The sequence below is a fragment of the Apodemus sylvaticus genome, chromosome 17, assembly GCF_947179515.1.
Source record: "Apodemus sylvaticus chromosome 17, mApoSyl1.1, whole genome shotgun sequence".
NCBI lineage: Eukaryota > Metazoa > Chordata > Mammalia > Rodentia > Muridae > Apodemus > Apodemus sylvaticus.
In genome coordinates this window covers 67,450,619-67,458,431 of record NC_067488.1, presented here as the reverse complement: position 1 = coordinate 67,458,431, position 7,813 = coordinate 67,450,619, and positions in this window count along the sequence as shown.

Below are 7,813 nucleotides of genomic sequence, written 5' to 3'. Positions count from 1 at the left end.
TCGCCGGCACACCAGGAATTACTGCTTTCCAAGTCAATCTCCAGTACCAAAAGGAAGGAGGAATGTCTCTCCTTTGCTCTGCTCCTAAAATCTTTGGCTGACTCCTTCCCGTTCCCTACTTCCTTCCCCTCCCAGCCTTTTACAGTCTGAGATTTCTAAGGTACAGCTAAGTGGTTACCCCTCAAGTCAGCACTCTGCCTTCCTGAACCCCAAATCAGATAAGGGACCAGGAATAGGCCAGTATCGGTGGCCAGATAGTAAAGAAGAAACCTGCAGCCCCAGACCTCCTGGCTCAGCCTTAGGTGATAATAAGGACACTTTCCTCCTCTCAGTACTTCCCCAAACCTGCCCTGGCATCATCCACTAGACATGGCCTTGACCATCTTTGTCTCTCCCAATATCCATGTAAGCATCAATCTCAACCCTTCTCAAAGCTCCCAGGTCTTTAGTCTCCTCATTTCTGGAGCTATCTCTGGTCAGTGGTTCTAGACGGGAAGCCACCCATTGGGGTACAAGAAGAGGATCTGCCTTACAGAGTATAGAGGGGCCAGGTGTCTGTTTTCTTCAGGGAAGGGGTTACGAGAAGGGCTGGGTAGGCAGTTATGGCTGTTTGCTGGGAGGGGTACTTCTCTGCTCTTTTCTACTCCTCTCCCCTCCCTTGTTGTAGCAACAGTGCCCTTGCTCCCCCACCCCCTCTCTTTGCTGATTCCCTCCCTTCAGTTCTTGGAGCTCAGTGATTGGCGGCTGCCTGCTGCAGAATGGGCTAGGTTTATGGCTTTGCGGCAGCTGGGGAGAAAGCAAGGCCAGAGATAGAAAAATGGAAATCAACCAAGAAAACTGAGAACAATGGGAGAGAGAGAGAGAGAGAGAGACAGAGACAGAGACAGAAAGACAGAGACAGAGAGACACAGAGAGATAGACAGACAGACACAGAGGGACAGAGACAGAGAGAAAGACAGAGACACACAGAGACAGACAGAGAGACAGAGAGACAGACAGAGACAGAGAGACACAGAGAGAGGGACAGAGAGACAGAGACAGACAGAGAGAAAGAGAGATAGAGACAGAAAGAGACAGAGAGACACAGAGAGACAGAGAGACAGAGAAGAGAGACAGAACGACAGACACAGAGACACACAGAGAGACAGACAGACAGACAGAGAAAGACAGACACAGAGAGACAGAGAGACAGAGTCAGAGAGACAGAGCGACAGAGTCAGAGAGACAGAAAAAATAAGTCCCCAAGAATATTAAAAACCAAAATGCTGAGTGGGATCCATTGAAGCAGAGCCACTGATTCGGCCCACACAGAAGGGATGGAGAAAAAAAATAGCTAGAAAGACACCGATAACCTCTTAGGATAGAGATAGATATGCTGAGCTTTCCAAGGCAGGCTCGGGAATCTCCAGTAGGATGATGCTTGTGTGTATTTAAGGTCTGCAGAGATCATCCCTATACAGACCAGAGTGGAAGATTTTTTGGTGGGTTCCACTTTCTCCCACAAGAGTGCTGTAATTCAGCCATCTTCATGGTAGCCTCTTCCATGAATGTCTTCCTGGAGATATAAAGCTACTGCAGAGATGCCCTCCTTGAGAGCAATTGGATTTAGTGTGCATTTAGTGTGGAAGCTTCTTGTTCCATGTTCCTTGAAATGAATAGGAAAGGGCTGTGAGATTTGGAAGGATTTGGGTATTACAGCCTCCCTTGGTTGGGCATGAATAACTTGCAATGTCCTTATGTGGCCTGTCGTGGCCACCTCGTAGTTACATCTGTGATTTTGTTAAAATATAGGCTTCCTTAACGGTACGACATGTGTCTGCTCTTCTCTGCAGTGTCTACAGAGTCTTGTTTTTGTTCATCAAGTGAGTGGGTAAATGGCCCTGGAGAGGGTTAAACAGAGGGCAGATGACAACCAAGGAGGGATTAGTCCAAGGAATTTCTGCACTGAGTGGCAAGCTGGGGATTTGTGAGTGAGGAGCCTGTGGTTTTGAGGCTCTGTGAATCTTTTTAAACAGAATGGAGTTTACGCTGCAGCTTTCCTTAATCCTCTCACTCTGCATTATGAAGGGACAAAGTGGGAAGCTGAGAACTAGAAAGCATGCACTGTGAATTGGACTCCAACAGGAGCTTTGTGGTATCTTCTCAGTGACTTCCAGGGAGGCTTTATCTGCATTTGCAGTTGAGGGCTTAGAGCCAGGAAATGTCTTATCAAGGTCAAGTGCTTAGGAAGTATGTCATATCTGGGTTACAGGAGCGAGAAAGTATGCAGTCTGAGAGGAGCGTGGCGACACACACCTATAAGCCTAGTTAGTGCTTGAAAGGCCAAGGCAGGGGGATCTCAAAGTCATCTAGAGCTACAGGCTGAGCTCCAGGCCAGCCTGCATATGTGTGTTCATGAGTGTGTGCACATATATGTGCTTCTGTGTATATGTGTGTGTTCATGCATGTGCATTCATGTGTGTGTGGTGTGCATGTGTGTTCATGTGTGTGGTATGTGTGTGCATGTGTGTTCATGTATGTGTGTGAGTTCATGTGTCTGCATGTGAGTGACTGTATGCATATACTTAGTGAGATACTGTCTCAAAATACAAAACTAAAACAAGCAAAAAGCCAGGCAGTGGGGGCGCACGCCTTTAATCCCAGCACTTGGGAGGCAGAGGCAGGTGGATTTCTGAGTTCGAGGCCAGCCTGGTCTACAGAGTGAGTTCCAGGACAGCCAGGGCTACACAGAGAAACCCTGTCTCGAAAAGAAAAAGAAAGGGAAATAAAATAAGCAAAAAGAATGAAGCTTTGTGTACTCCAGGCATTTGTCCTCATGCTGGGAGAGACATTGGGTGTTTGGGGGTGAATCAGAATCTGGGAGTCTGGGCATGTCTAGGGCTTCAGGAACTAGGTTCATTACTACCAATTCATTTCTACTAATTTGAGAAAATTTTGCAGTTACAGGTAGGAAGAAAAAAGAAAAGAAAAGAAAAGAGAAAAGGGGATGGAAATGTAGGAAACAAGGAGAACATGTTTTCTAAATCCAGAGTTGTACGGCCAATTCTGATCTGTAAGCCAGGAAATTACCTGTTGCATGTGTATATATGTGCACACATGTATGTGCATGTATGTGTTCATGCATGTATGTGCACATGAGTGTATTTGTGTAGTATGTACATGAGTGAATGTGTGTTCATGTATGTGCATTCATGTGTGTGGTATGCATGTGTGCATGTATGTGTGCATGTGTGCTCATGCATGTGTGTGAGTGTGTGTATGTGTGAGTATATACATGTATGTGTGTAGTGTGTGTTCATATGTGTGTGTTTGAGTATATTATGATACTTGCTATGTGTAAGACATTCATACAGTTGGGCAGCCTTCCAACAATGCTCCTTTGTACTTCCTTTATTTTAATATAGGGCTTCACTAAATTCCTCACAATCTTCCTGCCTCAGACAGATTTCTGAGTAACTGGGATATCTGTGTGTGCTACTACAGTTAGCTAAAACTCACTTTTGTGAATTAAGACATCTCTGCTCTTAGCTGAGTAACAAAAGGAAAAAAAGAAAAAAAGTCTGGGTGACCAGAACGGAAGAACCCTGGAGACAGCACGACATAGATGGAAGTCTGCCCTGACTGTGAGAATTCCTAGCTCCAAGTAAAAGGCTATGTGTGCCTGTAACCTCAGCATGAATGAACACATGCAGATCTGGAGAGCTTACTGGTCAGCCAGCTTCACCAAAATGGCCTATAGGTCAGTGGGAGGCAACAAGGAGACACTTGATAAAGCACCTTGCATCCTACTCTGGGACCTCAATGCAAACAAAGTGGGCACATTTGCACACTCACATGCATGTACCACACACAAACACACACACACACACACACACACACAAGAAAGACAGAAAGAAAGAGAAAGAGAAAAAGAAAGAAAGAAAGAGAAAAGAAAGAAGGAAACAAAGAACAAAATAAAGACTGTGGTCTTGGGAATTCCACGTATTTTTCTTCCTACTAAGAAAGATGATGATAGTTTGGGGATACAGGGAAGTCTAGGCATGTCCTGGCTGTAAGGGTTCTGTTCTGTAGTGGATCTTAGGCCAGTGCTACGTAGTAGGAACTTAAAACTGTAGTCGTACAGACAATGTAACATTTCCTAACAGCCTCATTTAAAAAGTAAAGATAATCCAGTATAATATTTGTTTATCCGCTCTAGCTATGATCCCCAGAGATGAGTGATTATGGTGGTTTGAATGTGTCTTCCCAAAATCTATCACCTGAAATCGGTATAACGTTTTGAGGCATTGATTTTTGTTTTTAAGTATTAAGTCTTTGAGATCTGTTATATACTCACACACACAGCATGTCAGTGCAGACTGGCTACAGTTCAAACATTCAGTGATGTAGTAATTGTGGCTGGTGGCTTCCCTAGTGAACAGATCAGGACTATAAAACACTCTAGCTTTTAGGCTTGGCGGTGCCTGTAGTCCTAGCTCCTAAAGAGACTTGAGCTAAGAGGATTACTTGAGCTCAGGAGTCTAAGGCCAGCCTGGCCAAACATAGCTAGACCCTATCTCAAAGAAAATTAGTGTGTTTCACACCCTGTTGGCAGGAGAATCTCTGATGTTGGATTCTAGACATTTTGATTTCTATTCCGCCCTTTTTTTATTTTTTTATTTTTTTGAGACAGGGTTTCTCTGTGTAGGCCTGACTGTCCTGGAACTCACTCTGTAGGCCTCAAACCTAGAGATGTGCCTGACTCTGCATCTCATGTGCTGGGATTAAAGGTGTGAGCCTCCACTGCCTGACACCTGTTTTTTCTTATACTTTGGTCCAGGGGCCTTCGTTTATCTTATTACATTAAAATTTCATTTATTCTGTATGTATATGTGTGCATGGTACGGTTGTGGGAGTCAGAGGACAACTTACTGGAATCCGTTCCCTCCTTCAACTGTGTGGCTCTGAGAGCTGGTCAGACATGATGGCAGTAAGTGCTTTAAATTGCTGTGTCATTTTGCTGGCTCAGCTCTCACTTTTTATGAGTCTGGATACAGTCCCAGTCCCCACAGGTTGGAGCTCTATACCTATCGCAGGGGCTGTAAAGCCCAGCTATGCAACCACTGCCACCCCAGAGTCACCTGTCCCTGCAGCCATTGTCCCAGCTGTTAGTCCAGTGTCTTCCAAGAGTCATTTTCCTGGCCTTGGTGCTGAGCCTGCTTCTTCTGGGTCTTCTCTTTGTCACCCCTCCTAAGAAGCTCCTTATGGCTCCCTGGCCCTTTCTCATCATCTCTGTCATTTTACCCTCACCTCTTCCTTCAATGTTGATATTTTTCGTTTTGTCCCTGACCATCTGGCCTTCGTTTTATGCAAGTTCCCCCCACCCTCTTGTTTTTTAATGTGGAGTTTTAGATGGTTGTAAACCACCATGGGAATTGAACCTGGCTCCACTGGAAGAGCAGCCTGTGCTCTCAACTGCTAAGAGTTAAGCACTATATCTCTAGTCTCAACCAATCAGCTTTAAATCACCAAACATTGCTAACATTATTGCAGTGTTATAGATTGCTTGATGAAAACAAGATAGGTGTTAGTTGCTATTGAGATGGTTTTTGTTAGCTTAAGAAATATCGTGGAATGTTCTTGAAGAGTAGATGCAACCACCTATAACTCCAGTTCTAGGGGATTTGATGTCTTCTTCTGGCATCTTCGGGTACTAGGCACGCAAACACACAGACATACATGACACAGGCAAATCACCCATACACATTTAAGAGCAAGAGAGACAGAGAGAGAGAGAGAGAGAGAGAGAGAGAGAGAGAGAGAGAGAGAGAGAGAGAGAGAGAGAGAGAGAAGTAGCTAAGTGTGGTGGCAAAATCCCAGTATAAGCCTGGCTCCTACCTTCTTGCTACTTACAGAGAGAGGAAACTCTTGTACACATGATAATGAACTAAAGTTCGTGTGCAAGGCTGGAGGTCTGACCAGGGCTTGCCCACCTCTAGTCACCTCGCTACAGCCAGGTTTGCCCCGCCCCACAGTTATCTGGCAATAGCCAGGTAGCTCAGCCCACTATAAAAGGGACTGCATGACCCCTCCTCACTCTCTCTTGCCCTTCTTTCTTGTCCTCTTTTCTTGTCTCTGTCTCCCTGTTCCCCCTCTCTCTCCATTCTCCTTCCATGTGACCATGGCCTGCTCTAACCTCTCTATCTCTTCTTTCCCTCTTTACTTTTCTATCTCTTTTCTTCCCCCCTACTTTTCTACAATAAAGCTTTAAAATCATGGGTTGTCTCTTCTTATCAAAACCCGTTGTGCCGGAGCAATGGAACAGGCCTCACAATGTCTACAGGCGCCAGACCAGACCAAGGACTCTACTTCCCTAGCCCAGTTACCTCCCTCAACAGGTATACGGATGCACCCCACCTAGACAGGTCTCCCTCCGAAGGTAAACAGGCCGGCATCAGAACGGCCCAGCACTACTGAGTTCTCTATTCTTACCCCTGGGTTACCCCCTTCTTTTTTTCTTTAAGGACGGGGTCTCACTTGGCAGCTATGCTGGCCTGGAATCTTGCAAATGTCCACACCTAACCAGACCTTGGCCTTTTGAAACAGCGTTTGATATTGTCTATTTCCCAGTTACTGGGATTCCAGGCATGTGCAGCCGGCAGAATGAGTGCTTTTATGAACAGGCCACACGTGTTCTCTCTCCTTTTTCAGGATACTGAGCATTCAAGTGGGCTTTGAAGCAGCCTTTGGGTGGATAGAAAAGTAGCTGCTCAGAGTCACTTGAAAACTACACATTTCTGGGAAATGATTCTGTTCTACTGTAGCATAGCGTTTTTCAGGGTGAGATGGGAGGTAAAAAAAACCACACCAGAACAGCTAATGAAGACCCTGAACTGGCACACTAAGCCATTCTCACTTCGAGTTCCTGTAGATAGGGGGCAACCACAAGGTATTCAGAGAAGACTGGATTCCTCCTTTGATGACAAATACTGACAGGGGTATTCATCGGACTTTTCCTTTCACTCCCGAACCTTCAGTTTTCTCAGCTTCTGTACAGATGCCACAAAGCACGAAGGACACATCCATTTCAGAATGGAGGTGTGACAGAGTTGCCAAACACCACACAATATGTAGGATCGGAGCTGCATCTGAAGGCCAGCTGTCCCCTCCTTGCTCCAAATGCCTGCAGAAGCCCCAGTGTAAACACTTATACATTGCACAGGAAGAGCCACGTGATCCAAAGAAATGGAGCCGGAGATGTTGAAAGTGCTTGGTGTCAAATTAGGGGGTGCAGGAGGGATTGCTTCTAGGAGGAGGAAGCGTGGAATGGCTGTGGGAGGGTGAGTCAGGACAGAGCTGAGGAGACAGCAAAGGGTAGAGAAGGACCCAGGCCAGGGAGCGTAGGAACAAAGCCCACAGTGTGGTCCTCACCAGAGCCTCTATGTGTCAACGGCCTGGTTTGGTTAGCCATGTGGCTTTTGTGTAAGATGGAGGGTTGGCAGGGAGCAGGCACCTGGCTCTGGATCCCTGTTTCTCCTTTTGCTCTAGGGGACCAACCTCCTGGAAGCCAGAAAGTGTAGGTCCCAGATTCTTCCCTCCCAACCTCCCCCAGTCATAAATCACGAGTGATTTCATTAAATGCACCTCCTGCTGGGGATGTTGGCTCATAATTCCTCTCTGATTAACCCCCACTACCCCGGCAAGTTTATAGGCCAAGAGAGGGAGGGGGCGAGGGGAGGAGAAAAGGAGGGATGGGGGTAGTCCTGGGCGGGTGATAGATGCCTCTGTCAGCCCAGCTCGTATTTATTAATAGTCTTAATACGGGAAGCAATAA